Raw genomic sequence first — 26,214 nt, 5'->3', positions numbered from 1 at the left:
AACTGTTTAGTCTGGAGTGATCCCTCATTCCTCTCTTCCTTACCTCTTCATAATAGCTCAATTAAGATTAGATACCCTCCTGGGCTTTTAATATTTTGCAACAATTTAAACAGACAAAGTTAGATCAGCCAATCATTTACATGCCCCACATTCATGCAAAATGCATAACAAAATCAGGCCAAATCTGTTTTGCATTATCGTTAAGGCTTAAAATGACCCAGACTGACTCACAAGGATGATTACAATGCATGTTCCTTATTACAGCACCATCACCAATACTTGCTGATCACCTATGTTAAGAAAAAGCAAATTCCTTCTTTGACTCATCAGGCAGTGCTACTGATATTTTCTATATGCCATAATCCTTCTCTACAGATACTAATCAACTTCCTTTAAAGGTGACAATTAACCTTGAATGAATTATCCATGTGGGTGTCTGAAACTCAATAGTCTAATACCTCTAAAGTTGCTTACTTTAAGTCTGCAAATTTTGTATCTGGCTTGGGAATAGTTTCGCAGACCATATAAATCCAACAGTGAACTCAGGAAAAAGCTCTTCTAGAGAATGAATGAATGAATGATTTTATTGTAACATGTATTTTACAGTGAATAAAATACAGCGAAAAGCTTTTCCACTGTCGCTACGATTGGTGCCATTTTGAATAGTTCTAAGAAATAAAAAAATTAGAATACATCTTAAAGAGAGTCTATCAGTCCTGAGCCAGCTCATCATCAACAATGCTTGAGCATGGTCAGGTCTGGTACTTGCCACTGCTTGGAGTAATTGAGCCAAGATAAATACAGGGAGGAGAGACTGACAGAAGAATATGCTGATAGGATTAAATGAAGGGGACTGTGTGGAAGCACACACGGCTGTATAAATATTGGCACAGAGAAGTTGGGTTAAATGGCCTGTTTCTTTGCTGTAATTCTAACAGACATTTGAGTCTTAACTTTAAAACAAACAACAATGTATAATTGATATTGCATACACACAATGAACTATTTTACTTTCTTTTTTTCATACAAATAATCACCCGTCTCTCAAAGCACTGACTCCTTACTGGGGTGCAATTCCAGGCCAAAATCCATCTCCTAGCTCATCACCATAGGCATATTTTGTTACATGTAAAGATTTCTGTGCAGTTGTGAGGGCTGCCACAGAACCTATGCCCATCTTATCCTCTTTCGATGTGAACATACATTGACCTTCATTGGGGTTACCACAGTAATCAGGAACAGTCTGACCAATGTTTCCCATTCTAGAGCAGGTGGAGTATTTGCCTCCATTGTGACCTGCTAACTGTATGTGAACTTGGGCTTGAAACTGTGATTTTGTTTTGATATGGATGATTCAGTTTCTAACTAGTTTACCAGATACATCATCAGGAGAACTCGAAGGGATTAATCCTAGCCACAGAGCACAGAGACTAACATGGCTTGAGTGCAATGACGCTGAGACAGATTTTTGATCAATAAGGGAACTAAAATTAATGGGTTCAGGCTAGAGATGCAATTACAGCCACAATTGAATCAGCTGTGATCTTACTGAATAGCACGGTGGATCAGTGTTTAGCATTGCTGCCTCACAGCACCAGGGACCTGGGTTCAATTCCACCCTGTGTGGATTTTGCATGCTCTACCTATGGCTGCATGGGTTTCCTCTGAGTGCTCTGATTTCTTCCCATAGTCCAATGATGTGCAGGTTAGTTAGATTGGCCATGCTAAAATGCCCATAATGTCCTGGGATGTGTAGGTTAAATGAATTAGCCATGGGAAAGATAGGGTAGGGGAGTGAGACTTGGTGGGATGATTTTCAGAGGGTTGGTGCTGTCTTGATGGGCTGAATGACCTATTGTTCTTACTTATGTTCTTTTTAAGAATCTATAGTAGTCGTGGCCCACAATCACCAATTGGTATTCATTAGGTTAGACAGATTAGTGTTAAATCTGTACATTCCACAGATTTAACAGCAGCTTGCAGTGTCTCTGATTAAAATAGATTAGAGCAAGGAGACAAACCTAACATTAAGAAGCTAATGCACCACCCAAGCCAATGGCAATATGTCAAAGATTTAACTTATCAAAGCTCCATTTAAAATAAGTGAACAGAATAAGAACTTGATAAAAAATCCAAAACTGAAAATATCAAGAAGAAATCCATCTGGAAATATACCTTTAGAGCATCAGCACCTCAAAACAGAAAATATGTAATGGGTGGGAGTACATTGGGTTAGGTCGCAAAGGTGTGTTTAGACATAGAACATAGAAAAGTACAGCACAGTACAGGTACTTCAGCCATGATGTTGTGCCAAGGATTAATCCTAATCTAAAATAAATAACCTAACCAACGCTTCCCTCAATTCACTGCTGTCCATGTGCATGTCAAGCAGTCGCTAATGACTCCGCTTCCACCACTAATGACTCTGCCGCTAATGACTCTGCTTCCACCACTACAGCTGGCAACGCATTCCATGCACTCGCAACTCTCTGCGTAAAGAACCTACTTCTGACGTCTCCTCTATACCTTCCTCCTAACACCTTAAAACTATGAACCCTTATGGTAGTCAATCCTGCCCTGGGGAAAAGTCTCTGGCTATTGACTCTATCCATGCCCCTCATTACCTTGTACACCTTGATTAGGTTGAGAAAAGTCTGAGCTCAGTCAACCTCTCCTCGTAAGACAAGCCCTCCAGTCCATCATCTGGTGATCCTCCTCCCTTGCACCCTCTCCAAAGCCTCTACATCTTTCCTATTATAGGCGACCAGAACTAGACACAATATTCCAAGAGTGGTCTCACCGGGTTTTGTACAGCTGCAGCAAAATCTTGTGGCTCTTAAACTCAATTGCCCTGTTAATGAAGGCCACAATTACAGCCACTATATGCTTTCTTAATAAACCTATCCACTTGGGTGGCAACTTTGAGGGATCAATGTATTTGAACACCAAGATCCCACTGTTCCTCCACACTGCCAAGAATCCTGTTTTTAATCCTATATTCAACATTCAAGTTCGACCTTCCAAAATGAATTATTTCACATTTATCCCAGTTGAACTCCATCTGCCACTTCTCAGCCCAGTTCTACATACTGTCAATGTTGTGCTCCAGCCTGCAACAGCCCTTGATACTATCAACGGCACCTCTAACCTCTGTGTCATCGGCAAACTTATAAACCTACCCCTCAACCTACTCATCCATGTCAGTTATAAAAATTACAAAGAGCAGAGGCTCAAGAACAGAGCCCTACAGGATACCACTCACCACTGACCTCCAGGCAGAATACTTTCGATCGACAACCACTCTCTGCCTTCTGGCAGCCAACCAATTCTGAATCCAGACAACCAAATCTCCCTGATCCCATACCCCCTGACTTTACGAATGAGCCTACCATGGGGAACCTTATCAAATGCCTTGCTGAAATCCATGTACACCACATCCATTGCTTGACCTTCGTTAACCTGTCTCATCACCTCCTCAAAGACCTGCCCTTGACAAAGCCATGCTGACTGCCTTTAATCACGCTACGCTTTCCAAATAAGTCATAAATCCTATCCCTCAGAATTCTTTCCAAAACCTTGCTGACCACAGATGTAAGACTGACTGGTCTGTAACTTCCAAGGATTTCCCTAATCCCTTCTTGAAAAGAGGAACAATATTTGTCTCTCTCCAATGCCGTGGAGAGTGAGGAAACAAAGATCTTTGCCAATGGCTTAGCAAACTCCTTTCTCGCTTCCCGGAGCAACCTAGAGTAAATCTGGTCTGGCCCTGGGGACTTATCAATGTTAACATTTGCCAAAATTTCCTGCACATCAACATCCTCAATCTCGATCTGTTCAAGCTTGTTTCCCAACTCCTCAAAGTTCTCACTCACAATAATGTTCGTTTCCTGAGTGAAAACTGAAGTAAAAGACTCATTTAGGGCTTCCCCTATCTGCTCAGACTCCATGCACAAGTTCCCTACGCTGTCCCTGATCAGCCTGACCTTATTCCTCATGTATGAGTAAAATGCCTTGTGTGTTTGTTAGAACTGTGACAGTTAGGCTGGGTCTACAGTGGGTGTGAGTCTAGCAAAGTGACATTGGTTCAGGCCTGAGGCTGTCAGGTGGGCAAGGAGTTACCATCAAGTCATTTGGATCTGGGGAGGCGTGCAAGGAGTCTAGGGGATGTGTCAGGTATCCAGGAGATGTCAGCAGTTGGGTGGTGCCAAGGGTCAGGGGTGGGTTGGGGGTGAGGTAAGTGGTAAGGGAGCTAGTTTAATAGTTAACCATGAGTTAGAGTAGATTCTATATTAAGTGTCAGTGAGCTAAAATCTTCCCAAATTTATTGACTTTAGTGGGCTTTCTTAGAGAGTTCCAGATGCAGGGCAAATGGCCATGAGCAATGCTCACTTCGCAGATAATTCCCATGGAGTCAGCTGTCCCTGGGACTCTGCATGGTCCCGACACACAACTCCACAGTCTGTGCTAGAGACACAAGTGACTGTCTGGCCATTGGAACAATGGCAACAGTCGTTCATGTCAAGAAATGGTAAGCTCTGCTGAAGAATCATCACTTAAAGATAGAACATAGAACATAGAAAAATACAGCGCAGTACAGGCCCTCGATGTTGCGCCGATCCAAGCCCACCTAACCTACACTAGCCCACTATCCTCCATATGCCTATCCAATGCCCGTTTAAATGCCCATAAAGAGGGAGAGTCCACCACTGCTACTGGCAGGGCATTCCATGAACTCACGACTCGCTGAGTAAAGAATCTACCCCTAACATCTCTCCTATACCTACCACCCTTTAATTTAAAGCTATGCCCCCTCGTAATACCTGACTCCATACGTGGAAAAAGGTTCTCATGGTCAACCCTATCTAAACCCCTAATCATCTTGTACACCTCTATCAAGTCACCCCTAAACCTTCTTTTCTCCAATGAAAACAGCCCCAAGTGCCTCAGCCTTTCCTCATACGATCTTCCTACCATACCAGGCAACATCCTGGTAAACCTCCTCTGCACCCGTTCCAGTGCCTCCACATCCATCCTATAGTATGGCGACCAAAACTGCACGCAATACTCCAGATGCGGCCGCACCAGAGTCTTATACAACTGCAACATGACCTCAGGACTCCAGAACTCAATTTATCTACCAATAAAAGCCAGTACGCCATATGCCTTCTTCACCGCACTATTTACCTGGGTGGCAACTTACAGAGATCTGTGTACATGGACACCAAGATCCCTCTGCTCATCCACACTACCAAGTATCCGACCATTAGCCCAGTACCCCATCTTTTTGTTACTCATACCAAAGTGAATCACCTCACACTTACCCACATTGAACTCCATTTGCCACCTTTCTGCCCAGCTCTGTAGCTTATCTATATCCCGCTGTAACCTGACACATCCTTCCTGTCAACAACTCCACCAACTTTCGTATCATCCGCAAACTTGCTCACTCAACCTTCTAGCCCCTCCTCCAGGTCATTTATAAAAATGACAAACAGCAATGGTCCCAAAACAGATCCTTGCGCAACACCGCTAGTAACTGCACTCCAAGATGAACCTTTACCATCAACTACTACCCTCTGTCTTCTTCCAGCCAGCCAATTCCTAATCCAAACCTCCAACTCACCCTCAATGCCATACCTCCGTATTTTTTGCAGTAGCCTACCATGGGAACCTTATCAAACACCTTACTAAAATCCATATATACCACATCTACCGCTTTACCCTCATCCACCTACTTAGTCACCTTCTCAAAGAATTCAATAAGGTTTGTGAGGCACGATGTGCCCTTCACAAAACCATACTGACTATCCTTGATCACATTATTCCTATCCAGATGTTCATAAATCCTATCCCTTACAATTCTCTCTAAGACTTTGCCCACAACAGAAGTGAGGCTCACCAGCCTATAGTTACAAGGGTTATCCCTACTCCCCTTCTTGAACAAGGGAACCACATATGCTATCCTCCAGTCTTCTGGCACTATTCCTGTAGACAATGAGGACATAAAAATCAAGGTCAATGGCTCTGCAATCTCCTCCCTTGCTTCCCAGAGAATCCTAGGATAAATGCCATCAGGCCCAGGGGACTTATCTATTTTCACCCTTTCCAGAATTTCCAACACCTCTTCCCCACATACCTCAAAGCAGTCCATTCTAATTAATTGTGACTCAGTATTCACATCGGCAACAATGTCCTGTTCCTGAATGAATACTGACGAAAAGTATTCATTCAGTGTCTCCCCAATCTCTTCAGCCTCCACACTCAACTTCCCACTACTATCCTTGACTGGACCTATTCCTACCCTAGTCATTCTTTTATTCCTGACATACCTATAGAAAGCCTTTGGGTTTTCCCTAATCCTACCAACTAAGGACTTTTCATGTCCCCTCCTTGCTGCTCTTAGCTCTCTCTTCAGATCCTTCCTGGCTACCTTATAACTCTCAATCGCCCCAATTGAACTTTCACGCCTCATCTTTACATAGGCCGCCCTCTTCCCTTTAACAAGGGATTCCAATTCCTAATTAAACCACGCTCCCTCACACGACCCTTTCCTCCCTGCCTGACAGGTACATAGTTATCAAGGACAGTCAATAGTTGCTCCTTGAACAAGCTCCACACATCAATTGCGCCCTTGCCTTGAAGCCTACTTTTCCAAGCCACGCATCCTAAGTCGTGCCTCACCGCATCATAATTCACCGAATTGTGGTCACTGTCCCCAAAGTGCTCACCTACCTCTAATTCTAACACCTGGCCTGGTTCGTTACCCAGAACCAAATCCAGTATGGCCTCACCTCTTGTTGGCCTGTCTACACATTGTGTCAGGAAACCCTCCTGCACACATTGGACAAACACCGACCCATCTAACGAACTCGAGCTATAGCTTTCCCAGTCAATATCAGGAAAGTTAAAGTCCCCCATAACAACCACCCTATTACTTTCACTCTTCTCCTGAATCATCCTCGCAATCCTTTCTTCTACGCCTCTAGGACTATTAGGAGGCCTGTAGAATACTCCTAACAGGGTGACCTCACCTTTCCTATTCCTAACCTCAGCCCAAACTACCTCAGATGGCGAGTCTTCATCCATCGTCCTTTCCACCGCTGTAATACTATCTTTGACAAGCAATGCCACACCTCCCCCTCTTTTACCCCCACCTCTGACCCTACTAAAACATTTAAACCCTGGAACCTGCAACAGCCAATCCTGCCCCTGTTCTCCCCATGTCTCCGTAATAGCCACAACATCAAAATCCCAGGTACCAACCCACGCTGCAAGTTCACCTACCTTATTTCGTATACTTCTTGCATTGAAGTATACACACTTCAAGCCACTTTCCTGTTTACAGGCACCCTCCTTTGAGATTGATGCCATGTGCCTAACCTCCCTACACTCCAGGTCCTGCACCCTAAAGCTACAGTCTAGGTTCCCATGCCCCTGCAGAGTTAGTTTAAACCCCTCCCAAGAGCACTAGGAAACCTCCCCCCAAGGATACTGGTGCCCCTCAGGTTCAGGTGTAGACCATCCTGTTTATAGAGGTCCCACCTTCCCCAGAAAGAACCCCAGTTATCCAGATACCGGAATCCCTCTCTCCTGGACCATCCCTGTAGCCACGCATTTAACTGTTCTCTCTACCTATTCCTTGACTCTCTATCACGTGGCACGGGTAACAAAACCAGAGACAACAACTCTGTTCTAACTCTGAGCTTCCAATCTAGCTCCCTGAAAGCCTGCCTAACATCCTCAGCCCTCCTCCTACCTATGTCATTGGTGCCAATGTGGACCACGACTTCGGGCTGCTCCCCCTCCCCCTTAAGGACCCGGAAAACATGATCAGAGACGTCACATACCCTTGCACCTGGGAGGCAACATACCAAACGTGAGTCTCTCTCGCCCCCACAAAACCGTCTATCTGTGCCCCGAACTATCGAGTCCCCAATAACTATTGCTCTGCTCTTCTCCACCCTTCCCTTCTGAGCAACGGGGACAGGCTCTGTGCCAGAGGCCTGAACCCCATTGCTTACCCCTGGCATCTTTTCTCAGTGCAGATGCTGGTGGATCTGCTTCACATTCTCATTATTTTCTGCTACTTATTAAGACAGTCAGAGCAGAGCTGATTGGCGTTCTCTACTGCAGATCCGACAGACACAGTTGTGACGATGATGAAGTTCAGAGTATTAGGAACATTTTGCATGCTACAGCTCCCTGTATCTCACACACTGCCACCTTACTTATTTTGCTCACTTCTACAGAAACTGAGGTGCTTCCACTGAGAGCAAGGCTGTAAAACAGAAGGGGCACTTGTTTCCCTTCTGCAAATCTGTGATTTCTCTGTTGGAGTGAAGTGTTTTAGGGCTAATTAAAAGTGAAAGATAACTCTTCAGCTCATAGCATTGAAAGGAACATGCATGAGATCGCAACGGTTCATTGATTGTCTGCATTCTGCGCTGTCATGAAATTCTATCAGTGTGCCCCATTTAACTTAACTGTTTCTATTTACTCTGAGGTACTCACAATTGGCTGTCTGGAGTTGGCTATAATGGGTTTCAATTAAAAAAGGCACCAGAGAGTTTGTGTGCCAACTTTCATGGCAAATTGAACTTCACTCCTGATTGTTTAATCAAACTTTTCTTCATCAGTTCTAGCCTCAGGGTGTTTGAGGTCCCTGTTAATCAAACGCTGCTCTTCATTAATCTCCCAGACGGTATAAAGCAGTAAGAGAGGCAGCAACCAAAGGAACATTACATTGGGCATTCATAAGGCACTTTACTGTTTAATATGTATGTCCTGGAATCCGAGAAGTGCAGTTCTCTGACCCCGGGTCCCTCTCCCCATTCTCACGAACTTACATTTGTTTTTATTCATTTGTGCAATGGGGCCATCACTGTCTAGACCAGCATTTATTGCCTATCCATAAGGGTCCTGAAGGTAATTAAGAGTCACCCACATTGCTGGGTCTGGAGCCACGTGTACAACAGTGAACCAAATGGGCTTTTTTGTCAAATGACAGTGGTTACATGGTCACCATTGTACCAGATTTTTATTGAATTCAAATTTCACTATCTGCCATGGTGGAATTTAAACCCCTGTCCCTTAAACATTTGCCTGGGATTCTGGACTATTACAGGTCGGGCAGCACCTGTGAAAAGAAATAAGAGTTAATGTTTTGGGTCCGGTGACCTGCTGAAGTTTTCTAGCATCTTCTGTTTTTGATTCTGATTTACAACATTCACAGTTCTTTTGGTTTTTATTCTGGATTATTAGTCCAGTGATATTACTACTACACCGAACATAAAATTCTCATCTTCATATTTAACTTCTTTCAAGGCCTTATTCCTTTGTGTCTTTGCCTCCCCATCCTCCCAAAAAACTTAATTTGCCTGTGGCCCCTTGCATGACTCTCTCCCTCTCCTTGCTCCATAGTTGATGGTTGGACTCCATTCCTGAAACTGGATTAGTGGTGCTGGAAGAGCACAGCAGTTCAGGCAGCATCCAACGAGCAGCGAAATCGACGTTTCGGGCAAAAGCCCTTCATCAGGAATAAAGGCAGTGAGCCTGAAGCGTGGATAGATAAGCTAGAGGAGGGTGGGGGTGGGGAGAGAGTAGCATAGAGTACAATGGGTGAGTGGGGGAGGAGATGAAGGTGATAGGTCAAGGAGGAGAGGGTGGAGTGGATAGGTGGAAAAGAAGATAGGCAGGTCGGACAAGTCCGGACAAGTCAAGGAGACAGTGCTGAGCTGGAAGTTTGAAACTAGGATGAGGTGGGGGAAGGGGAAATGAGGAAGCTGTTGAAGTCCACATTGATGCCCGGGAGTTGAAGCATTCCGAGGTGGAAGATGAGGCGTTCTTCCTCCAGGTGTCTGGTGGTGAGGGAGCGGCGGTGAAGGAGGCCCAGGACCTCCATGTCCTCGGCAGAGTGGGAGGGGGAGTTGAAATGTTGGGCCACGGGGCAGTTTGGTTGATTGGTGCGGGTGTCTCGGAGATGTTCCCTAAAGTGCTCTGCTAGGAGGCGCCCAGTCTCCCCAATGTAGAGGAGACCACATCGGGAGCAACGGATACAATAAATGATATTAGTGGATGTGCAGGTGAAACTCTGATGGATGTGGAAGGCCCCCGTTGCTCCCGATGTGGTCTCCTCTACATTGGGGAGACTGGGCGCCTCCTAGCAGAGCGCTTTAGGGAACATCTCCGAGACACCCGCACCAATCAACCAACCGCCCCATGGCCCAACATTTCAACTCTCCCTCCCACTCTGCCGAGGACATGGAGGTCCTGGGCCTCCTTCACCGCTGCTCCCTCACCACCAGACACTTGGAGGAAGAATGCCTCATCTTCCGCCTCAGAACACTTCAACCCCAGGGCATCAATGTGGACTTCAACAGCTTCCTCATTTCCCCTTCCCCCACCTCATCCTAGTTTCAAACTTCCAGCTCAGCACTGTCTCCTTGACTTGTCCGGACTTGTCCGACCTGCCTATCTTCTTTTCCACTTATCCACTCCACCCTCTCCTCCTTGACCTATCACCTTCATCTCCTCCCCCACTCACCCATTGTACTCTATGCTACTCTCTCCCCACCCCCACCCTCCTCTCGCTTATCTCTCCACGCTTCAGGCTCACTGCCTTTATTCCTGATGAAGGGCTTTTGCCCGAAACGTCGATTTCGCTGCTCGTTGGATGCTGCCTGAACTGCTGTGCTCTTCTAGCACCACTAATCCAGTATTTGGTTTTCAGCATCTGCAGTCATTGTTTTTACCTCCATTCCTGAAAACCTCCTCCTTTTCATCCCAAACACTCTTCCTGAAGGACGGTCTATAAAGCTTGACTCTTTGGCTAAGCTCTTCATCTATTTCCATCAAATCTTTCTCCATTATCATAGTATGCAAATCCTAAGTTACCTTGTTGTTGCTGCAGCTTTCACTGCTCATCAAAATCTACGTGAAGGGAAAATAAAAGCTGGTAGAACCCAAGAACATTAATCTAACATTATTCGTGTGAACTGTAGCCCAATTGGTAAGCATTTTTGCCTGAGAATCACAAGGTTCCAGATTTAAGACCCTCTTCTGATTTGAGTGCTCACGACAAGGTTTACACTACTGTAGTATTGGGGACATATTGAAGTGAATCCAAAACAATGCTGGACATATGAACAGATCAAGCAGCATGTGTGAAGAGAAACAGAACTAATGTTTCACATCAAAAAAGACCCTTCATCAATTGAGATGTTGTCATTTTAATGTGATATTAAACTGAGCCTCCACCTATTCCATCAAATGGATCTAAATATCCCATGACACTGATATGCAATAAAATCAGATTATCTGGTTATCACATTGCTGTTTGCAACTATGTACAACTTAGCTGTTGTTTTTCCTACATTATGACAATGACAATGAAGTACTTAATTGGCTGTAAACCACACTGAGACATCCGGTGGTTTTCAAATGTACCATATACATGCAAAAGTGTTGAATTTCTGGAGGCCACCAGAAGTGTCATTGATTTGAGTGTCATTTATTATCAAGGGTTCTCTCCTCACCTAAAGTAGTTATGGACAAACAGTTGATAGGAAATGAAGGCGATCAGCAAACTGATGCAAAACAAACACAATTTTTAGAATTAATATGAAATTATTTATCACAGTGTGCAGCAATAACTGCAATCTTAATGAGGATCACTGGTGCATTTCAGCAACTTTATGGAGGATTTTGTTTTTATTTTCGCTCTCTCACGTTCTACAAGCTTTCCCAGTGTCTCCTTCAGTGAAGCCATCCGCAGCAGAGGCACACGGCTCAGGCAGGTCCATGTTTCAGCGTCTCTGGCATGACTGGCCACTGTTCAGGAGCAGGAAGTAGGGAAGCAAGTAACTATGAACCAGGGCAATGAAAAGACAGGCAACGAGGGGTCCTGCTTCAGAAAGTACCCATGTGTTGGAGAGAGAGAGATGGAGGAAGGAAGGATCAAAGGAAGGAAGGGAGGGAGGGAGGACCAAACAAAGGATGGGAGGGAAGAAGGAAGGGAGGGAACAAGTAGATAGGGAAGAAGGGAAAAAGGAAAGAAGGAAGCACAGAGGAAGGGAGAGAGTGTGTGAGAAAAAGGTGGGTAAAGGTGAAAGAGGGAGGAAGGAAGTAAGGAAGGGAGAAAGAAAAGAAGAAAAGGTGGAAGAAAGGAAGAGAGTGAAAGGAAGGCAGGGAGCAGGAGATGAAAGAAGGGAGGATGAGAGAGAGAGAGAGGACAGAAGGAAGAAGGTAGGGTACAAGAAAGGAAGGAGGGAGGGAAATGTGGGAGGGAAAGGACTGACTTCCACTTATACGGTGCTTTTCCAACATGCTAGATGTCCCAACATGCTTTACAGCCACTGAAATATGTGCTGTTTTGAAAAACTGTTACTATTGTAATGGAGGAGAGGTGGCAGCCATATCCACACAGCAAGCTCCTGCAAATAGCAAAATGACAATGATCAGCTGGTTTACATTTGTGGTACTGGGGATCACTGCACCACTCTTCTTCAACATGATGCCATGACATCTTTTATATCCACTGGTGCAGATAAATTGAGCCTCGGTTTAACATCTCTTCCCAGGAACTGAACATGCGTCATAGAGTCATAGAGATGTACAGCATGGAAACAAGATGCTTTGGCCCAACCAGTTCACGCTGACCAGATATCCCAACTCAATCTAGTCCCACCTGCCAGCACCTGGCCCATATCCCTCCAAACCCTTCCTATTCATATACCCATCCTGATGCCTCTTAAATGTTGCAATTGTACCAGCCTCCACCACTTCCTCTGGCAGCTCATTCCATACACGTACGCACGTGCCTGCCCGTCTTCCTGGTAATTGTGAGAGGCAAGTCTTTTCTGTCCATGCAATCTGAGGAGAGAATTTCCAAGCCTTCATTTTCAAGTGGAAATAGCAATGTTTTCTCTTCATTTTCGCACATGCTGTCACAAGAAAATTTGATGGTTATTGGTTCAGCCCTAGTACCCCTGCAGAGGGTGGTGGTGGGCAGGGCCCAGGGCATGTGTTACATCAGGGCCCATTGACCAGGTCCCGGAGCTCTGGGGAAGGGGCCAGCTATGTTGGGGTTGGGGTCATTGAGGTTGAAGATGCAGAGTAGCACCCAGCCACTGGTGGTGAGCCTTCTTTGTCGAAGTCTGCGTCCTCAAAGTTCTCTGATTTTGTTGCTCGGTAGATAATCCAAGGATTATGACAAAGAACTCAGAAGGAATGACAATATGCCATGTGTGACTTTTGAGGGAGAACATGAAGGTGTGCACCAGACAATCACCTGCCTGATCACTGACCTACAATAGCTGCCTTTCTGGCAATGCCCAATTTTAAAATTCTCATTGTTCTTTTCTCCTGATATCCCTCTCCTGATCTCTGTAATCTCCTTCAGGCTCCATAAAACTCTTTGAACAGCTACTTCCAAACCCACAACCACTACCTTCTAGAAGGCCAAGGTCAGCAGATACACCATTACCAAGTCCCTTCAAGTCACTCATCAATCTGAATTGGAAATTTACCTCTGTTCCTTTCCTGTTGTTGAGTTAAAATCCTGGAACTCTCTTCCCAACAGCATTATGTATATTCCCACACCCTAATGACTGCGACAGTTTAAGAAGGCACCTCACTATCCATTTTTCCAGGGCAATAGACAACAAAACCTGGTCAAGGGCATGCAAGTTGGTTTTCCCACTCACCTGCTACCATTGTCACCTCAATGCTGCCATGCTCAGAACAAAATGCTTACACCATGTCTTTCAGATAAAAGATCCAATTGAATCACATCATTGTAACACAAATGCCTTCAAGGCACCAGTTAAATGCAGTCCCGATGCATATGCTTGCCCACTTTGACTGTGAACACTGCACTCCAAGCAGTAAGCCCACTACTGTTAAAATCACATACTCAATGCGGTTGCTGCTGTTGAATATTCAGTAGTAATTCTGAATAATAATTAACTGTTCTCCCTTGATACCAATTTTGTGCCTTGGAACCCAAGCCAAAAGTGAGGGGAAGAGTTGAACATTTTACCATGAAATCTGATCGGAAGCCGCTAATGCATGAGTTCCTGTGATTGTCCTGGAAGTGAATAATAAAGTGAATGAACGTGTAGCAATGAGCAAAAGATTTTTCAAAATTTCCCTGTAATGAGTGATCCATTCAATTATTCCTCCTCTTGATTTATTTCTTCCAAATGAGTACGTCAATTAATGTGGTTGTAAATTGCTGCTGGAATCAAGTACAAGGCGTTGGATGGGGGAGGCAGGGGGAAGTTGGGGTGGAGGTGTTTGGACACGCTATGTTCCATGGTTTCGTATATTCCTATGTCTGCAGTGAACAAACCTTAATCCCTTTGATATGATCTATCCTTATAGAGGTCAGGTTTGAAGTGGTGGAAAATGTGCTTTCACAGTTAAGCTTGTTGTCAAAATCTAACGTTTGCAAAATAGTTCACCAAGTGCGCAATGGCTGGACAACCTGCTATGGTCCTATGCTATTTATTCAATCTTCCTGTTATACCTCTCCTTCACTCATTTACTTTCCCCACACCCTCCCAACCCTCCAACAAGCCGCATTACCTAACTGAGGTCCTACTGTCTAGACACCTTGCACAAGTGGCAGTTCTTACTCACCAGGTAGTGATAATTAGTGTTGGCAGACTATTTAACCACACATCGTATTATAGCCAAGGATGACTGCTTTGGCACATGTCCATCCATGCTGCTGGATAAGAATCAGCTCACCTCCCAAGGAACAGGATAACGAGGCCAACTGTCAAACTCCAGTACGACACTGTACCTTTGAGCTTTCTCGTCTTATAGTTCACTACATTTGACCATGTTATTTCCCCTTTCATCTATTCTTCATTAGGATGGACTTCAAAAAGGTTTTATACATAGATAAGGCATTGCCCAAGGAAGAACAGATTAGGTTTTGTTGAAGTTGCAGATCAGGTGATTTTGTTTTAAGAAGGATAAAAAATCATCAGGCATAATGCAAACTGGCTTTTGTTTTAGCATAGTGTGGATGGTTTTATTTACAATCTTGTTGACTGATTTAAAATGTTATGTATTGTCTCAACTCAAGTCATAGAATTGTAATGGCTGTTAATGTGAGTAGATTTTTCAGTGCAGGTTGTTGGGTGTGAGGATTGAGGATTGGACGTTGAATGTGAAGTCTCCTCAGTAAGATACTGGCATTTTTTCCGGTTTCGTGAAACAGCATTAACGAGGCGTGGAAAAACCTCCAGAAAAAGCTGTGTATTTTTAATAACACTGCACAGCTGGAGGTATTCAATTCACGTGGTGACTTCTTCAATTGTTACAATTAAGTAACTAACTTTCAACAGCTTTAATATTTTTCAATCAGAGTTTGTGGCCATTGCAAGCGAGCATCTCCTCTTCTGACCTTCTGATGGAGGGGAGGTCATTGATGAAACAGCTGAAGGTGGTTGGGCTTAAGACACTACCCTGAGGGACTAATGCAGAGATATCCTGGAACTGAGGTGAGTGGCCTCCAACAATAACAACCATCCGTCTTTGTGCCAGGTAGGACTCCTCTTGTTCTCATACTTGGTCGAATACCATTGGCTGTCACTCTCACTTTGCCTCTGGCATTCAGGTCTTTTGCCTGTGGGTGAACCAAGGCTCTGATGAGAGCACGAGCTGAGTGCCCTGATGGAACCAAAACTGAGATATAGATCATTTAAGCTCAAAAGGTGTTTATTTTTCTAAAGATTCCTTATTAGCAGAGTTAAACAGGTTGGTCTATCTTAATCCTGCCAATGTCAATAGCTGATGGAACACTGACAACAGGCAGGGTTTAACATTGAGCAGTAGGTTCCTACTTTGACTCACAAATGTCCATAGACTTACTCTGTCTTTTGCAACACAACTCTCTGTTCATTGACCATTCAAAAAGGGCAGGCCTCCTACAGGCCGGAGAGTTGGTTGAACAGGGCAAGCAACTCTGTATCTTCTAAACCAAACAGATTGGAAAATTGTTAATGAGCAGTGCTGTATCATGACCAGCAATTCAAGATCACTGTCATTAAAGAGATAAATATCAAAAAAATCCAACAATAATAAATGGCTAGGGAATGAGACTCTCTTATAAAATCTACATTTTCAGTGACAGAGAGGTTATTGAAAGTTATAAGGCTTACCACTCTGCCAGACCAGAATAGGCAGGACCTAACTTTGTTTGGCAAGTTTGGTCCATATCGATAATGCTAGTAGAGGAACTTCACACTATTCAAAATAATGGGAAACCCAAATAGTGAAATGCTCATTCTCTACAGATTTTGGGATCAATGGTGTTTCACAAATCACAGCTTTTGGATCTCCCTGTTGAACTGTGCAGTCACCAGACATTGCTATCTGGACTGCATATAAATGAGTGAGTGCTGATAACCTCGCTCTTAATGTTACAGCTAAATTTTATGGTAGGCAAATTCTGGATCCAACATCCAGTAGCTAGACGCCACGACTGAGTTCTCTTCCAGCACCATCTAGTGACCCAGCCAAAAACTGCAGTCTCTCCAGGGCAAGAATATACAGCCAGGTTCAGTAAGCGATTTAGTAGCCATACCATGCTTAGTGCCACACTCTATTACCAAGTCTTACATATCTTTATCCACAGGGCTTAAAGGAAATGTATCTTTCTATGTTGAGCTCAGGAAGCAGAATAGTAAGAGGCTTAAATAAATATTATTTCAGCCTTCTATTGCTTTCTGCCTAATTGCACAAAGCTTCCACAGTTGAGAACAATACATACATCACTCAACACAGATGATGACACAAGCTGCATAAATGTTTTGCAAGTATTTGACATACAACACCTCTTTACCCTTTGGCAAAAAAACCAGAACATTTTATGCGGTCATATGTCTATTTGGTGTCTTTTCATTCACGGATACATAAGGATTGCAAACAAGCTGGAGAGAAGAATACAGAAGTAATGCTGAGGGTCCTGGAAATTTGACAAGATTATAGAAAACATACTCCTACGCAAGAAAAAGCCTCACCACCTCCTCCCCTATATCCATTTCACTGTTTCCAGTCCAACTTGGCCTGAAGATAACTACCTGCTCTGAAACCAAGCCATACAGAGTTAGTTGGTCCTTGGCTCATTCTCCTATCTGTGCACAGTTAATTAATCCACATTAGCAAGGGAGTCATGCATCAGAATCAAGTTAGCTGAACAGATCCTGCTGTAGTCACTGCTCCAGAAGACCTAGCTTGTAAATTCACCATGCCCAGGATGTGAGCTCAGACCTAGGCTGACACTATTGGAGGTATTTTTGGATCAAATGTTGCACTGAGTTCCTGGTGGTTTCAAGAGTATGTGCAGGATCTCATAGGACCATTGGAAATAGGAACACAATTAGGTCATTTCACTCATTGATTCATGACCACCCATCAAATAGATCATGCTGAACTCCTTCCTGAACACATTTTCCCAAATCCCTTTAATATAGTTGATATCTGATACCCTTAATATCTAGAAATCTATCAATCTCTCTCTTTAACATAATCAGTGGTTGAGCTTTGCATCCAATAATACCAAAAATTTACCATCTTCTGAATGAAGAAAATCCTCTTCATCTCAATCTGACATGGCTAATCTCATTCTGGGTTTGTGTCCATGTCCCTAGCTCCTTAGACCTGGGAAGAATCCTCCCTGCATCTACCCTGTCAAACTCTGTAAGAATGTTGCATTATTCCATGAAATTAGCACTCATTTTCCGGAAGTGATAATATAGGCCCAATCTCGTGGTACATTCAAAGAAGAGCAAGAGTGAATATTAACTCATCAACTAATTATTCAAACAACACCAGTAATGGCAAAGTCAATAATGGTGTTTGTGGGATCTTACTGTGAGCAGACTGACTTTAGAAGTAATTTTTTTATATATTCAGGAATGTGGTCATTGCTGGCTAGTTCATTAACCCATTCTAGCTGCCCTTGAGAAGGTGGTGCTGCCTTCCTGAACTGCTACAGTCCATTTGGTGTAAACACACCCAAAAAATACCTGTTAGGGCGGGAATTTGAGGATTTTGAAGGAGCGGGGTTATATTTCCAAGACAGGATAGTCAGAGGGTGGGAGAGGAACATAGAACTGGTGGTGTTCCCTATTCATTTGCTGCTCTTGTCCTTCTAGATGGTAGTGGTCATGTGTGTTTGGAATGCTCTGCGGAAAGGGCCATGATGAATTTCTGCAGTGCACCTTGTAGATAGTATTTACCGCTGCTATTGAACATTGATGGTGGATGTTTGTGGTTATTCAGTTGCATGAAAAGCAGTTCAGGAAACGTGAGAATGAGATTGCTGCATAAAAGCAAAATCTCTCTTTCGCTTTCCAGCAAGTGACCATGATGCCCAACAGAGGAAGGGAGAGAAAGAGACAGAGGGAGAGAAGGAATGAAAAATCAGCCAAGGCTTCCTGTTTTGCATCTGTTGACCCAGTGACACCTGGTGGAAGTGCATGAGCAGGGGAGTGGGTGGGCAGGAGAGGGTGAAACTCTGACACACACACACACACACACACACACAATGAAATAATACTCCTTCCCTGTCCAGGCTCAAGCAGGCATAACACAAATTTACTCAGGTACTCATGGAAAGCTGGTTCTTTTTGAATTGAGCCCTGTTGGGGTGAGGGTGGGGGAGCGGTATGGAGAGCTACTGAATTAGAATAAATAAATGTTTCTCAATGACCCCCTCTTAGACTTTAATTGCAGAGGCTCTGATTGAAAAGAAACAAGAATTTATTGTGCGAGCTAGATAGTTTTCTCTTGACACAATCCACAGCACATGTGCCCAAAAGAAGCCAAGATTGCTGCAGAATTCCCTTTATGGTGAGTGAACAACCATCTCTCCTGATAAAGATCATGGCAAGATTTACAGTCCATGGCAGCCTGGGAGACAGCAGCATCACCCCTTCCTTTCAGGGATGAGAGAGATATTTTTTGTTGGCTGCCAGATAACATATAAATCTTGCTCACAACACACAGCTTAATACTGCCACCAACATTATAGCACACAGACAGTGATCTCCCAGTGTAAGGCAGCTTACTGGGGGGAATTTTGGATTAGTGGTGCTGGAAGAGCATAGCAGTTCAGGCAACATCCGAGGAGCAGCAAAATCGAAGTTTCGGGCAAAAGCCCTTCATCAGGAATAAAGGCAGAGAGCCTGAAGCATGGAGAGATAAGCTAGAGGAGGGTGGGGGTGGGGAGAAAGTAGCATAGAGTACAATAGGTGAGTGGGGGAGGGGATGAAGGTGATAGGTCAGGGAGGAGGGTGGAGTGGAGGAGGTGGAAAAGAAGATAGGCAGGTAGGACAAGTCATGGGGACAGTGCTGAGCTGGAAGTTTGGAACTAGGGTGAGGTGGGGGAAGGGGAAATGAGGAAACTGTTGAAGTCCACATTAATGCCCTGGGGTTGAAGTGTTCCAAGGTGAAAGATGAGGCGTTCTTCCTCCAGGCGTCTGGTTGTGAGGGAGCAGCGGTGAAGGAGGCCCAGGACCTCCATGTCCTCGGCAGAGTGGGAGGGGGAGTTGAAATGTTGGGCCATGGGGCAGTTTGGTTGATTGGTGCGGGTGTCCCGGAGATGTTCCCTAAAGCACTCTGCTAGGAGGCGTCCAGTCTCCCCAATGTAGAGGAGACCGCATCGGGAGCAAAGGATGCAATAAATAATATTAGTGGATGTGCAGGTAAAACCTTGATGGATGTGGAAGGCTCCTTTCGGGCCTTGGATAGAGGTGAGGGAGGAGGTGTGGGCGCAGGGTTTGCAGTTCCTGCGGTGGCATGGGAAGGTGCCAGGATGGGAGGGTGGCGTGTAGGTGTAGGGGGACGTGGACCTGACCAGGTAGTCACGGAGGGTACGGTCTTTGCGGAAGGCGGAAAGGGGTGGGGAGGGAAGTATGTCCCTGGTGGTGAGGTCTTTTTGGAGGTGGCGGAAATGTCGGCGGATGATTTGGTTTATGTGAAGGTTGGTAGGGTGGAAGGTGAGCACCAGGGGCGTTCTGTCCTTGTTACGGTTGGAGGGGTGGGGTCACCTACACGCCACCCTCCCATCCTGGCACCTTCCCCTGCCACCGCAGGAACTGCAAAACCTGCGCCCACACCGCCTCCCTCACCTCCATTCATGGCCCTAAAGGAGCCTTCCACATCCATCAAAGTTCTACCTGCACATCCACTAATATCATTTATTGCATCCGTTGCTCCCGATGCAGTCTCCTCTACATTGGGGAGACTGGACGCGTCCTAGCAGAGCACTTTAGGGAACATCTCCGGGACACCCGCACCAATCACCCACACCGCCCTGTGGCCCAACATTTCAACTCCCCTTCCCACTCTGCCGAGGACATGGAGGTCCTGGGCCTCCTTCACCGCTGCTCCCTCACAACCAGACGCCTGGAGGAAGAACGCCTCATCTTCTGCCTTGGAACACTTCCACCCCAGGGCATCAATGTGGACTTCAACAGTTTCCTCATTTCCCCTTCCCCCATCTCACCCTAGTTCCAAACTTCCAGCTCAGCACTGTCCCCATAACTTGTCCTACCTGCCTATCTTCTTTTCCACTTATCCACTCTACCCTCCTCCCTGACCTATTACCTTCATCCCCTCCCCCACTCACCCATTGTACTCTGTGCTACTTTCTCCCCACCCCCACCCTCCTCTAGCTTATCTCTCCACGCTTCAGGCTCTCCGCCTTTATTCCTGATGAAGGGCTTTTGCCCGAAACGTTGATTTTGCTGCTCCTCGGATGCTGCCTGAACTGCTATGCTCTTCCAGCACCACTAATCCAAAATCTGGTTCCCCAGCATCTGCAGTCATTGTTTTTACCTACTGGGGGAAATTGACAGTTCAGCTCTGATACCCAGTTGTGCACAAGAGAGCTTGCCGGCAATCAGATATCGATTGTAAAACGTTCAGTCACAGATCATGACGCCATTTCTTAGAGGTGTCGACCAGACTGACTTGAAGCATCCCACGTTCATATTGCATTCACTGATCGCAGGCAGAAGTGGGTACTGCAGATGCTGGAGATCACAGTCAAGATTAGAGTGGTGCTAGAAAAGCGCAGCAGGTCAGGCAGCATCTGAGGAGCAGGAAAATCGATGTTTCAGACAAAAGCCCTTCATCAGGAATGAGCCCTGAGCGCAGCCAGGGAATGTTGTACGGATGCCTACAGTGTCCCTACAGAATCACTGGGATGGGGAAAAGAGGGCCGAAACCCCAATCATGAATGTAGAACTCCTTCTGAAACGTCAGAGAAACTGAGGGATATCTTTCACAGTCAAGAGTGCGGGGAATCTTTGCATTCCATAGGAATACTCTTTGATTATATTTAAAATAGCAGACAATAATATTTCTGATTATAAATGATGTAAAAGGTTATGGGGAAAATGTAGGTAAAAGGCACTGAAGTACTTGGTCAACTGTGATCAGATTAAATGGTGCAGCAGTCTTGATATGCTGAATGGCCTTTTCCTGTTCCTATGCTTCCCTTGCAGCCCAAATGATTCCATCTAATGAACTCTCCACCAACACCTCCACATGTTAATCCTACCTGTTGAGTTTATATCTCAAAGCATATTCTTAGCCAGTAATACTCCGCCTTGCCTCTCTATCCCTTCACTCAACCTCTGGGCTGCTGACATCCCTTCACAATTGCCTATCCAACATTATGAGCTAATGAACCGCAATGACCCAGATATTCCAATTACCACTGGAACAGATATGACCTTTAAAATTGCCCACTTATTTGCTGGCAAGATTCCTGGTCAAGAATTTGAGTTTGGCATGACACAAATGCACCCATTGGAGACAATCAGGGAGAAAGTCACTCAGCACAGGAGTAGCATTTCAGGCCAAGACTCACTTCTTTTTTTAAGCAATGCTTGCTGCTGCGTGTCAGGAGTTACAGTCTAAAAGTACTTTAACAGTGACTGAGAAAACATATGCATGTAAGGGAAATGAGGGTAGGGTGGGGCAGAGTGCCAGGTGGGTAAGGAATGAGCTAAATGGATGAGTGCCAGGGTGGGGAAGGGGTCAGCTCATGTTGGCAAGAGATAGTTGGTTATGGCAAGATTGAGCTGGTTGCAGGTGGGGAGGAAGGATGTTTGGCTCCAGCAGTGGTTGGAGTCGGGGTAGAAGGAGAGATTACAGGTTAAGTCAGGAGATTTCATGAATCAGGAGGTGTGTAGTTGTGGGTAGGGGTGATTGGTCAGTGGTACTTTAGAAAGTCAACTTATAAGATACCCAGGAGTTAGAGTGGGTTTCCTGGGTAGTTACTAAGTATAAGTGCATTGAAACCCTCAAACCTCTCCTACTTCAACAAACTCTTTCGAAGAGTTCCAGACATGAGGGAATTGCCCATCGGCACACTCAATTTCTCAGCAATGACCGCGGAGTCAGCTGTTTTGGAGACCCTGCATACTCCCAATGTGCAACTCCAACATCTACAGCTCTCCGGAAACGGAATATGTGGATCAAGGTTAAATGTTCACAAACAGAACCTAGTTGAGGAGAAACGTCTTCACCCAGAGAGTGGTGGGTGTGTGGAATGCTCTGCCCCAGAGGGCAGTGGAGGCCAAGTCTCTGGATACTTTCAAGAAAGAGTTGGATAGAGCACTTAAGGATAGTGGAATCAAGGGTTATGGGGATAAGGCAGGAACAGGATACTGATTGAGGATGATCAGCCATTCTCATAATGAATGGTGGTGCTGGCTCGAAGGGCAGAATGACCTACTCCTGCACCTATTGTCTATTGTCTAAACCAGTCAAGTCAATGGCTTAGTCAACGTCTGACAAGATTTTCCAATGTGATTGCAATGTGCCTCATCCAATGATCAAATCACAGCTGAAAGAGAGTCTGGTTGGGACTCAGCTATTGCCCAGTCCCCAGGTGAACTGACACACTCTTTCCTCTCTTTAAAAAAAATCCTTGAATGTTAATATTCCATTAAGGAAACAGCATCAATTGAAGCAGCACAGAAACTCTATGATTTTTACTTCTTTTAGATGAGACACTAAGTATTAATAGATGTTCATTGTGCTTATTGCAGCGACTAAGTGCGTCATAACGTTCCGGAGAAGTCTTTGCAATCCTTACATTGTTTCCGTTGCCTTGTAAGATGGAAACAATGTCAGGTTGGATTGCAAGGTATGTCATTTTTGTGAGCTTTGTGCATTGGTTGTGCCATAGGCACAGGTGGAGTCAATGGGTTCAGCATTTCGACATCAGATATGATCATTTGGTTTATCACACTCTTTGAATTCAGCTCTTGTTTACCTGGTACTGACTCCATCCGACTTCATTTGGATACATTTTGAGCCTGAGGCAGTTTGGGTTGTGTTTGGTTTTAAGGTGTCCCTTAGAAACACTCGGAGTTCAAATTATATTGCGATTATAAATATTTAAGTGATACATTCTCAGGGATTTATGAGGAATAACCAGCCCGGCCACAGGCATTTTGGCTCAGTTGCAAGAACGGAAACAAATAACTTCACTCTCAATAATCTTACAGGGGGATTAGTTTTCAAGTGCTGTTTTGTTTGTGGTGAGTCCTATTTCACAAACACAAAACTCACTTCATCGTGACAAGTCTTGGTTGCAGCGCTCCTAATACAGGCCATGACCTACAAAGTCTCTAATGGGAACAAAATAACATTAAGAAACGACCATCCAAAGTTACTGTAAAGCAAGCTCAACTTATGGCAAAAGTCTTAACTTAAAAGATCCAGTTAAACACTGAAAAAAATATTTTGGAGCTTACTGGAAGTTGTCCTTGGTGGCCCCACTTACTGTATGTTGGAGGATCCATTTGCTATACAAGCAATGTAACATTCCACAATGTAGCTCACAACACATTTTCCCGGCACCATATCGCCTTTACTTTTTCAGGCTATAAGATCAAAATTTCTGTTAAAGGGCACAGTATGAGACAAGTATATCCTGTAGTGGATTAAAGACTAATTGTTTAATTCGTTAGCAGTGAGTCAAATCAGGGAGCTGTCTGGAGATTTGGTGAGGGAGAGTGTCATGATAGCTATAGCAGCACAATGTTCGTCACAAATGCAACATTATGTAATTCAAAATGCCCACAGACGTTGTCTTTCTGACATGTTACATATTGAGTCCATGAAAACAGTACAAAAAACCATTACCCAATTTGTTCAGTGAAAGTGTAATGCTTTGCAAATCAAATCTGTACAGAGTAATTTCAGTGTGAAACTCTGGCTTGTTCAGCATTTCATACTTGTGCACGCACACAACTAAGTAGTCCACTCTGATTGGTCAACATGGTGGAATGAACCCCTGCCCCCACTCCACGTGAGGAAGAGGTTGGCTTGCTTGTTCCATCGAAACATCTCCTTCGCAAAGAATTTGGGGTTTCGTTTTGCCGGTGATGAACAAGAGTTTGGCTAAACTAGACTGTGGCATTTCAGCCAATCACAGGCATGGCTCTGTCAGACAGTTAATACCTTTGACACAAGTGGAAATTTGTGTCATCAAAGTTTGACTGATCGAGATTTCACTGTACTTTTGATCCCTAGCATTTTTTGGAAGCCAGAAAATAGCAGTGAGAATTAATTTGCTTTCTTTATTTCATTAGTATTCTTCTTTCTGAAGTGGAGGTGCTGGTGTTGGACTGGGGTGATCAAAGTTAAAAATCACACAACATCAGGTTATAGTCCAAGCTTGTACTTCCAAATAAACCTTTTGGACTAGAACCTGGTGTTTTGTGATTTTTAATTTCTTTCTAAAGACTGACATATTTCACTTAGCAGATGTGTTTTGACACAGAGGCCATCAGGTTTTTTACAGCATTACGCATGGTCACCAAAATAATGCATTTATTACATTCTCCCAATTCATCCTTCATGACATACCTGAAGCCTTTGATATGGTTAATCACACCATTCCCCTTCAATACCTTTCACCTAGTCCAAACCTCATATAACAAGTCATAGTCCGAGAATTTCCTCCAATGCCAACTCTTTACATTCTTGCATCATTATTTCTGGAGTTTCTCAACATCTACACTTGGCCAGTCTCCAGATTGTCACCTATGATCTGATCCTCAGTGATACCATCCAAAGGCCTGCCGACAGGTTCCACTGATGCTTTCCACCTTCAGCTCGGCATCATCTCTCTCAACATTTCCCTGCTTTTCCAACACCATGGAACCTAGGAACAGGAGTAAGCCATTCAGCCCATCAAGCCTGCTCTGCCATTTAATACAACCGTGACTGATCAAACATTTCAATGTCTTTTATTTGTTCCATCACTGTAATCTGTACACCATTTATCAATCTCAGTCCTGGATCAGGAGAAACTTCATCCAAATGAACTGAATAAATTTTCTTTTAATGTAAGTAAACTTTCAATGTGTGAATTCATTCCATTTCGCCATCTGAGAAATTAGCATAAAACAAAGGAAAATTTCTAGCAGGGAAATAGCCTTTTTAGATGTTTATAAACTGTATTAAAAAAGTATTTAAATCTTTCTGTATCTTTCGGGACATCAAGCTCTCTAAAGGCATCAGAGATCTGATTTAATATTATTAATAGCAAACGTTGTAATCTGGCAATTGATTTGTGCACAGCAAAGTTCTATGAACAGTAATTCAATAAATTACAATGTTAACCATTTTGGCATAGGTTGAGAGTTGGATGTTGTTCTGACTGCTTGAAGAACTTCATTGCTCTTCTTCAAAATAGAGCCACAGAATCTATTATATTCAGACAAAATGCCAGACATGAACTTTAATCTATTTTTTTATCCTTTCATGGTGGTCAGGATGTCACTAGCATGACACTTAATTGCCCTTGAACTGAGTGGCTGGCCAGGCCACTTCTGAGAACAGTTGAAAGTCACCTACTGGAGTCATATATAGATCAGACTAGGCAAAGGTGGCAGATTTCCTTCCCCAAAGGACATTAATGAACCAGTTAGATTTTGACAACAATCAATGATTGTGTTATAGCACCATTACTCAAATTGACTTTCAGTTCCAGCTTTTTTCAATTAATTCACTGAATTTATTAATTGAATTTAAATTCCACCGGCATGATTTGAACCCTGGCCCTTAGGTTCATGTTCCCACTGACAATTTGTATGGATATAAGTTTGCTCGCTGAGCTGGAAGTTCATTTTCAGATGTTTTGTCACCAAACTAGGTAAATAATTGGTG

General features: G+C 44.2%; 1 protein-coding gene across 2 annotated transcripts in view; it reads right to left on the bottom strand.

The window, feature by feature from the left end:
* Positions 1–26,214, bottom strand: part of LOC140495692 (protein WWC2-like) — a 236,338-nt gene that overhangs the window by 83,067 nt on the left and 127,057 nt on the right. The gene's annotated exons all lie outside the window — the stretch shown is intronic.

Source organism: Chiloscyllium punctatum, chromosome 2 (assembly GCF_047496795.1).
Source record: "Chiloscyllium punctatum isolate Juve2018m chromosome 2, sChiPun1.3, whole genome shotgun sequence".
NCBI lineage: Eukaryota > Metazoa > Chordata > Chondrichthyes > Orectolobiformes > Hemiscylliidae > Chiloscyllium > Chiloscyllium punctatum.
The sequence above is the reverse complement of the archived record's forward strand: the minus strand, read 5'-3'. Positions and strand labels throughout refer to the sequence as shown.